The sequence below is a fragment of the Octopus bimaculoides genome, chromosome 2 (assembly GCF_046866305.1).
Source record: "Octopus bimaculoides isolate indiv1 chromosome 2, ASM4686630v1, whole genome shotgun sequence".
NCBI lineage: Eukaryota > Metazoa > Mollusca > Cephalopoda > Octopoda > Octopodidae > Octopus > Octopus bimaculoides.
In genome coordinates, this window is record NC_142929.1 from 103,655,157 (window position 1) to 103,664,516 (window position 9,360).

The 9,360-nt window shown below is 34.6% G+C and overlaps 1 long non-coding RNA gene across 1 annotated transcript; it reads left to right on the forward strand.

The window, feature by feature from the left end:
* Positions 1-327: 327 nt before the first annotated feature.
* Positions 328-9,152, forward strand: LOC149137178 (uncharacterized). Its single transcript, XR_016237941.1, has 3 exons — positions 328-947; positions 7,049-7,231; positions 7,363-9,152. It is a non-coding gene; the product is annotated as an uncharacterized LOC149137178 (long non-coding RNA).
* Positions 9,153-9,360: the final 208 nt, after the last annotated feature.

Sequence of the window (9,360 nt, forward strand, 5' to 3'; positions counted from 1 at the left end):
AAGCATCATAAATACTGCCTTTCTTTCAGGCAATGTTTTTAAACTTGATCTGAAGGGACAAATACGTAAAGTGAACTCAGTCAGAACTTGAAATCAGAACACAAAGTGGTGTAACAAAATATATCGATGTATTTAATCTTATTATCTACTATTCGCGATGTCTCTTCGCCTTAGAGATGCTACATTAATAATGTTTTCTAAATCTGATTCAACTTCTCGCTTTTGTGGAGTTATTTTATTTATTCATAATAACGAATGAAATACAATGGGATAGGACTCAGAAGGTAATGTGACGCAATTAATATAGTGAGACCCTTTTGTAGGTAGTCTACCTTTCTGTCAGTCAACGCTCTTGACTGTACATTAATAATTATAATTATTTGAAGAAAGGGGGAAATATATAGTATCTCTGTGATCCAGCAAGGCAAACAAAGACAGATAGTGAGTAATAAACACATAAAGAATTCAATCTCGTAAAGAAAAATCTAATCACGTATGTGGTTCTGCTATTCCTAACGAACAACATATTTCATATTTCCCGTACTTTTCTAATGTAGTAAACACAAAAAAGTCTAGGTTATCCTTTTCTTCTTTTTTTATGCTTTTCTGCTATTGGACTCCGGATAAGCTGAAGGTTACTTATCGAACATACCTCCCTCATTACATATTTCAATTTTGCACGGATTTTATCGATTACTATTTGTGAAACATTTAAGTAACCGGAATTAAAAGAACACAATTTAACACGACTTGAAAGTGTTAGCTATTATAAGGACTGACAAGCAAGCATATCACAAGATTTGCATATGTGTGCGCCCACACGTGTATATCTATTTAAGGTGAAACGAGCAAATCATTAGATGCCTCCCATTAGTTACTCTGAGTTAAATTTCCCCTGACATCAATTTTGCTTTGCATCCTTTTAAGTTCGATAAATAAAGTATCAGGTAGGTGTCGATATTTTACTCTTTCCGTATTTATAATATCTAAGACACAGTGTATAATCACGTCGTCGCCCGTTTGACTTCATCAGCAGCACATTACACACGGATGACGGTCTTCTGCAGTTTTCGTCTACAAATTTCCACGCAGAACGCTTTGTCTTATCGGATCTGTAATCAACTCAATTCGATATATGTACATTTATAGAACACACACGCACACACACAAATAGATATAGTGAGAAATTGAGACGGACAGATAGATAGAGAGAGTGAGAGAAAGAGGAGGAGAGAGGGAGGGGGTTTCTTTTAATAAACGCAAATATAACATTTCATTTACTTTCTATTCCATATATTTCCGGTTTTCTCTTAAGCAGCGTTAAGATAAAAATGATTTAAATCACCACACGAGAGAAAATCTAAAACCGTTCAAAGAAATAAAATTTATAACTTGATAGTTTCAACTCTGTTTAAAAGAAATAAATTAAACTAAAATTGGAGGAAAAGAAGCATTTAAGTTTTAAGAATTTAATTAGATTTTATTGACGTGTTGTCTTTCTAATAAATAAATAAAAAAAAGCACTGGTTGTCTGCAAGATTTTCGCTTCGGTCACTCCATACACAGAGCTAGTCAGAATTTATTGTAGGAAAGTTAAAGAGAATGACTTAGATAGTCTGGCGTCTCCGAATGTTATGAGCTTTAAATTCATATGTGATTTGCCACACGCGGCTGATTTCTTTCGTATGGATGTTTTTTTCTCTATCATCAGAAAATAGTAGCGTGGATGACCAAGTCAATGGAGGAGCAAATAACAATCAACCAATTAGATAGCAATTCTTCTCTTCCCATTTATACACTTATTAGGCCTGTACTCAAAAACAATGGTTCTTCAATAGCAGTCCTGTCTACCTAGCTGTAATATGAAAGAAGAATTCACAACAATATCGTTACGAGTGTTTTGTTGCTTAAGGTCCTGAGTTCAACTTCTGTGGTTATGATTTGTAGATGTAGGTTTCATTAAGCGGACAGACCCCTGATATAGCTAATGAAAACAAATGTCTGAAGGCGTCTGTACATGGTTGCTCCGGCTACTACAAACAGCAGACAAATCTCCCTTGATTAACATTCTTCTATGTTAAAAAAAAGGATAGAACACATTTGATAAGGTATTTTTAAAAGACCACTAATACGATGGGATTGCCGTTGTTGGAATACCTTCGAAATAGGTCAGCTAGATTAGAGCTGACCTGGAGCTAATCAACAATAATACGCCAGTCATTATGTGATTGTTGCTTAACTCCATGTCAGTCCTGGTAAATCAATTATATGGTCAAAGAATAGCCATCTTTCTATTACTTTTTCTTACGTTGTTTCAGAAATTGACGCAAATATGCGGTTAGAAGACCATTTCGAAGGCACTGGATTCTGGTTTAGATCCTAACAATGTGGTACTTTCGGCAACTGTTTTCAGCTGCAGCCTTCAGGTTTCGAATGCCATTTGAGTAGAATTTGGTAGACGAGACATATATGTTTGTATGAATATATATAAATATATATATATATATATATATATATGTGCGTGCGCGCATGTATGTGTAGATATTTATAAGTATGTATGTATTTTTCTCGCGGGTGTATTTCATCGATGGACATTGATGATTTTCGAGAAACTAAACTAGTGACACACGCCATCAGGCGTTAATCTCACCGTCAGCTATACACTAAATCAACCAACAACACTATTGTTCAAAATATAGGTATCATGGACCAGATGGTGATGTTAAATACAATGCCTAACTAAATTTATTTATGATCAATATTTGGATGATAGTTTCTGATAACGAACCGAGAGGTAGTAGTTGGACGCGCATTGGTTCTGTCTGCTAGTATTTTATGTTTACATTTCACCGTATTAATTTAACACGCTCTATAGTATATTTTCTGATACGAATGTAAAAACCATATGGAGTCGGACTGAATGTAAACGTATTATGTATTTTGTTTAATTTATTCTTCTCATGACGTTGACTCCCGAAATTTATATATATGAAATAGAGCGGTTTTAATCAAGAAGAAAATTTTGCATTGTCTTTTTATTTGAGTCTGCCATCCGATGTATTACATTGAATCTCTCAGATGTCGTAAGGGACAATGTAAACAGCAAGACTGGCAGCAAGGTTGATAATGTAGATCTGCAGGATGATTATGTTGACAGTTTCAACATTAGCAAACATCAACGAGTGACGAGGATGATGATTTGAACTATTAGTGATGTATGTAAACGGTGATGACTTCAATTGAGTGCGATGGTAGAGACTATGAACATTTCAGTAAAAGAAATGACTTCAGCTAGGATAATCTTATCAATTAAAAATGAAAGGACAATGTTAACAACTGCAACGATAACGGCGTCGTTGATGATGTGATGGTAGTAGTTAAAACAATAACAGCAATAAAAGCGATAGCAATGAAAATGATGAAAACAACGATGTAAACAGCAATGGAGACGATGATGAGAAAAATTAACTTCATACGTTTACAGCTTTTCACAATATCGATAATGACGCCACCCTTCACTACAACACTTACATTAAAACCGGTAGATCGCCTTCTCTCTCTCCCACCTTCTCGTCTCTCGCTACATCTCCTCCTCTCTATCACTTTCTCTTTTCGTTTTGTCAACCAATCATTTCCCCCCTTTTTTTTTCACACTCTTCAAGCCAAGCTCCACTGATCTGTATCAAATATATTCACGCCATATCCTAATATATTATGAGACATATATAAATCTAATATAAAAAATTGAAAACATTGCCATTTCCTGTCACACTTGTTCTATAACTCCATTATACCATCTTTTATCAGTTTATATTTCATCGTTTTCTCATTTGTATTATCCTCAATATCCCAAAGCTACTACTTATATGGAAGAAAGGGGCGGAGAACTGTGAATGGGGTCTCTTTCCGTCCTTTCAATTGACTCAGTGCCGTATCACTATAGTTTCTATCAGATATTAAAACCTATGCTACCAGAATTAATAATACGCAATAGAAGAGAAATAAAATCAAAATATAGACACACATGCACACACACAACACACCGTTTACACGTGTGTGTGTGTGTGTGTGTTTGTGTGTGTGTGTGTGTGTGTGTGAGTGTGTGTGCGCGAATCTGTAGTGGGTAATAGTTTACAGTTACTGTAACAAGAACAAAAGCAACAACGCGCGCAATAATAATATAATAAGGATAGTTATTATAAGAAAGGTAACAGCAAAGCCGAGAATATTGATTATTATTAAATGTGGGGGAGGGTTCATGGTTATTGCTGCTAATAATACTAATAATAATAATGATAATAATAATAGTAATAATAATAATAATACTTTATTAAAGAAAAATTTAATGACTAATGATTTTTGTTATTGTTGTTGTTAATGTTGGTAGCCATTTTGTTGTTGTTGTTGATGTTGGTGGTGGTGGTGGTACTCTCATTGCCACTAGGAGAACACCGGAAAAAGAGAAATCGTCACTCTAACGAAAGCAAAACAAAAAGATTCCAATGACGGGTATTGAACGATATATGTGTGTGTAAAGAAGAATTCTAAGCGAAAATTAACCAGTAGTATTTTTCACTCTTCACATAATCTGTTAATCAAACTAGGAATTAGGAACGAATAGAGGTAGCTTCAGAGAATACATTTGAAGATGAATCAGGAGCAGTTGATGTTTCATATTTAACTACAATTCACTTGTAATTCTGCAGCCACGTTTCCCCAATCGTTAAGCAAGATGTTTCTGAGGAACTATAACTTCACCGTTTTAGCTTATTTTTTTTATCAACCATCAAACATAGTAAAGAGGAAATATAAAGGTTGTGGTCAATGAGGAAGGTAGACGTGATACCAATAGTAATTGGTGCACTTGGAAGTATCAGCACTCAACTACTAGCATGGATGAAAAAGATTAGTGCAAGTTTGAATGTAGAACACCTACAAAAATCAGCATTGCTTGGAACTGCAAGAATTCTTCGCAGGGTTCTTGAAGCATGACCAGTAAACAAGTGTCACCTTCATCTGCTGGCTGTGGACAGCTGACACTTACCATCATACCTAACAACATAAGCTGTGAGTTTAATAATAGTTTCAAATTTTGGCACAAGGCTAGCAATTTCATTAGATCGACACCAGAGCTCAACTGGTTCTTATATTTTCGACCACAAGTGATTGAAGGGCAAAGTGAACTTTTGGTGGAATGTTGGACTCAGAATATAAAAACAGACGGAAAGTCGCTAAGCATTTGACTGGCACGATAACGATTCTGCCAGCTCGTCGCTATTTACCGTAGAGATGTTTGCTGGAAATATTATAAAGACAGGTTAATAATAGTGTAAGTGTTTACACATTACCGAATGAAAAGAGAGACAATGAAATATGATAGAAAATACATATGGTATACAGAAATTTGCCTGGCATAGTCCTGACTTCCTCTTCTTCATTCTTTCCAAGAGGAACTGAAAAATTCGATGAAATCTTGATGGAATAGAAAGTGTCTTAGTACAAAAAAGTCACGTCCAACACACAACCTGTTTCTTCCTTGTCACCAACTAAGGACGAAATGCTTCTCCTGCCCTTAAAGAAGGGCGGCTGATTGGTCCTAGATGGATGTTCTAAGAAATTAGTAAAACTGTGTCATACCTGTACTTGTATAGAAGGGTCACGTAGAAACATCTGAATATGTAGGGTTTAAGAAGAAACGTTTAACCAAAATTTCACTGATTGCAAGTCTACTTCGTGAAATTTGCCCGCACTATAACATATCGAGTAGAAAGGAGTGGTACACATACACAACATTAAAAAAGGGGTCACCGAACATGATAATGCTATAATCTAGGATATGCCAATCAACACAAACAGGGGGGGGGGGGTCAAAGATAATAGACCGGATATTGTTAACAGGGATCACCAGGAAAGGACATTTTTCCTAATTAAAATATTAGCACGAAAAGAAGACAATATATCTTTCAAAATAACGGTGAAATTTTCCAAATATATAGATCTGGAAATAAATAAAGTCAGAATGTAAGGGTTACAAAAGAGAAACTGACTCGATACTAATAGGCTTTTGGGAAATGATATAAAACATCACCACACAAGAAGTTGTACACTGGACAAATTAACATTGCTGTGCTCGGTAGTGTAGTGAAAACACGCGATAAAAATAAGATTACTGAATAATGATGATGAGGAGGAGGAGAAGGAGGAGGAGGAGGAGGAGGGGAAGAAGAAGAAGAAGAAGAAGAAGAAGAAGAAGAGGAACAACAACAACAATAATAAAAATAAATCGTTGAATAGCTAAACACCGTAATTCCCTAATTAATTTTTAATACGTAATTCTCTAGTCTGTTGTGTGTGTCTATTTGCACGTGACTGTATGTGTGTATACACAAATGCTTGTGTATGAACCAGTACGTGCGGAAAGGTCAATGTCGTTGAATGTACGTATATGTGTCTCCGTGTTTGTGAGTGCGTGCGCATAAATAAGAATCTGTATGTACAAGCATTATGTGTGTTTATGTTCGTGTTTTGTATGTTGCATATTTGAGCGAAGACAAAAGCTGTCCGGATTGTTATCCAAATTTAAATCCTTTTCTCTGAGGGAAGAAGAAGTAAAAGATAATAAACAGAAAATATGTTGTTCCATTAACGAACGTAAAAAATAGAAAGCTGTATTGTCTCTTAAGGACTTAATACTGCTGGATTTTATAGCATGAGATTATAACTATGAATATTTCAGTTGATATTAGCAATATGGTGGGCGACAAATTAATTTAACTCATTAATCATCTATGAAAATTACATATTTAATGTGACGTATAAAAATGCCGTTAAAACAAACGCCAGAATTATTCGTTTTGCCATGTATATTTTCTATTATAAAGTAAAATATAATAAATTATAATATTAATGCAAACGAAATAACCTAGCGGTTAATTAATAATATATATAGGGTTTTTGTTTCTATTTTAGCAAAAAAATTTTAAACATAAAAAAGTATTCTTTCAATGTTTGCTAATTTTTATTTTTATTTATCTCTTGGGAATCACAGATGTCCGAGTCACTATGGTGCCGATCGATTGACAGCAGGATCCTGAACTGATATCTCGATACCGACTTTCAAATGTGACTAGTAAAGTTGTGTAATTGCCAACAACGCTGATAACTTGGTGTGGGGAACAAAAAAAGAACGTCCAGTGCTGGAAGGCAATGCGAGTATTACTAATGACAAGTGGTTCGTGTTATTTTCAGTGCTGTTCTCTAAATTTCTCGTATTTAGCTCGAAGAAAAGTGGCTCCGCCAAATGTACTTCCTCCACGAATACACGATATGAAGACAGATTTTTGCTTTTTTTTTTTCCTTTAGCGGTATTCCACTGCATCCCACGGTGTTGTCGGGGGGAATGGAGAGAAGGTGGTGGAAAGAAGAAGAAGAAGAAGAAGAAGAAGAAGAAGAAGAAGAAGAAGAAGAAGAAGAAGAAGAAGACAATGATGATGAGGATGATGATGATATGATGATCAGCCTATTTCATAGGAGAAGGAGAATGAAGATAGTCTAAACCGACAAGTATTTTTTCCAGACTTTCTAAATTGACCAATATAATACATTGTTATAGTATAAAGTTTTAAACTATATTTATATTAAGAAACAACGATAGTTTTGAGTGACAACTCACATTGACATTATTAAGTAAAATACAATGTAGAAATGTTGGTGTATGTTGAGTTTGTATTGAAAAAAATCCTATTCTAATTGTAATTTAACTGCAATGTTTTTACAATACAGACAACGTTTTGATAAACGAAAGTATAGATAGATAGGTAGATAGATAGATAGATAGATAGATAGATAGATAGATAGATAGATAGATAGATACATACATACATACATACATACATACATACGTACGTACGTACGTACATACATACATACATACATATAAGCAATATTACCGTAGAGAATATGGAGACGGGTACATCCTCAAAATTTATTTCTTTTTCTTTACGTTGTGGGGAATTAGTAATAATGGTACACATGTCCCACATGACAAATGGAATAACCTAGTCACTATGAGTAAAGAGAGTACGTAGTTGGCGGTCAGAGACAGCCGTGTCTTTACTGGTTTTACTAAGTATACTGTATACCGAAATGGGCGTTATAATAATCTAACGTTAAAAGGATTATAACACTGGCGACGAGGATTTAAACGACTCATCAGGAATTAATAAACTCGACGAGTTAACAAACTCACAAAGTATTTTTTGTGTGAGTTTTACGAAAACAAATCGTAAAAAATTATGGAAAATTTGTTGACTTGTTTGCTAGAGTTGCAAAAACAGCAACAACGACAACTATAAGAAGAACAACAGCAATTACTATTACAGCAACAAATGCTGCAATTAATGAAGTCGTCAGGAAAATCAGAAAAAGAGTTCTCACCAGACTATGTCGCGAACTCTATAACAGAGTTTCAATACGAACCTGACGAAGGAGTTAACTTCGAAGCATACTACAGAAGATATGAGCAAATCTTCGAGAAAGAATGTAAAGATTGGGACAAGATGAAAATGAGCGTAAACTTGAGGAAACTGACCGTAACAGAACATGAACGATACAGTAATTATGTACTCCCAAGAAAACCTTCGGACATAAACTTTAATGACACAATAGATATATTGTGTAAAATTTTCAGTGAAAAAAGCTCATTGTTCAACACATGTTGGAAGTGTTTGAACATAGAGAAAAGCGACGGCGAGAACTACATCACATATGCTGGTAGAGTAAACAGGGAATGAGAGAAGTTTAAGCAGGACGAATTAACGCCAGATTTTTACACAGGGATTACTGCCGAAAAGGACGCAGAAATTAAAACTAGAATTGTCGCAAAGCTGCAACAAAACCAGGATATAACCCTATAGAAGAATGTGAAAGGATAGTCAAATTAAAACATGACCCAGGAAATTAAACGTAAAGATTATTTCCAAATGAAGCAAGTGCGAAATAATATGAATTGAGATAAAGTGTTTTCTAAAATAGCACAACAAGAATCAGGAAATAAACCCATATTTTGCATGTGGAGGTATACACGTGAGGAAAAATTCTCCATTTAAAAAATCTGAGTATTTTCGTTGTGGAAATTTAGGACATATACAGACGCACAGTAGAACAAAGGAAAAAGAATAAATGATATGTCATCGGGAGAAATTGGTAATATAATAAAGATGAGGAAATTTTGTGAAAATGAAAATCAGAGGAAATTTGTGATGATAATCAGAAATACAAATGTTAAAATGAAATTAGAGACTGCAAGTTATATTACCATTATAAACGAAAAAAAAAAAACTTGAAATATGTTGGTAAGCC